Source organism: Centruroides sculpturatus, unplaced genomic scaffold (assembly GCF_000671375.1).
Source record: "Centruroides sculpturatus isolate CEXI.00-Female unplaced genomic scaffold, Cexi_2.0 scaffold278, whole genome shotgun sequence".
NCBI lineage: Eukaryota > Metazoa > Arthropoda > Arachnida > Scorpiones > Buthidae > Centruroides > Centruroides sculpturatus.
The window spans coordinates 331,623-332,263 of NW_019384546.1; positions in this window are offsets into that span (position 1 = coordinate 331,623).

A 641-nucleotide genomic window follows, 5' to 3' on the forward strand; every position below is an offset into this window, starting at 1 on the left:
AAAGTCAATGTTGCCAGCTTACCACTTCGGAAATTTTAAATAATTTGGAGGAATATATATATATTTTTTTTATTTAAAACAGAACACCTAAGCATACCAGAAATTAAAAAAATGAATTTATAGTTTGTAACAGATTGCTCAAAAACAAAGTGGGGTTCCACTTCTCCTTTGAGCAATCTGTTACAAACAATAAATTCAATTTTTTAATTTCTGGTATGCTTAGGTGTTCTGTTTTAAATAAAAAAAATATATATATATTTTATTTATTAGAAATAAGCATGCACAAAATCATTATTTTCAAAACTTTAATATTAGAAAAAAAATTTATCAATATTGTAAAGATATATTCAAAACATATTTTGCTTACTGTGAATCTGATGACCAATCTAAACACATTGTATCATCACAAGATGCAGAAAATACTCTATCTAAAATAAATGGATTATATTCTTTTGTGTTGGAAGTTGGAATTTTATATACAAATACAATATTTTCCTTTGTAACAGCAATATACCTATAAAAATATAAAATTAATAAAATTAAAAAACTAAGGTTAAACACAAATTTTATAATGTATTCAAATAATTATTGCTAATTTAAGAAAGTTTCAATAAAACTTTTTAAAATTAACAATCAAAATT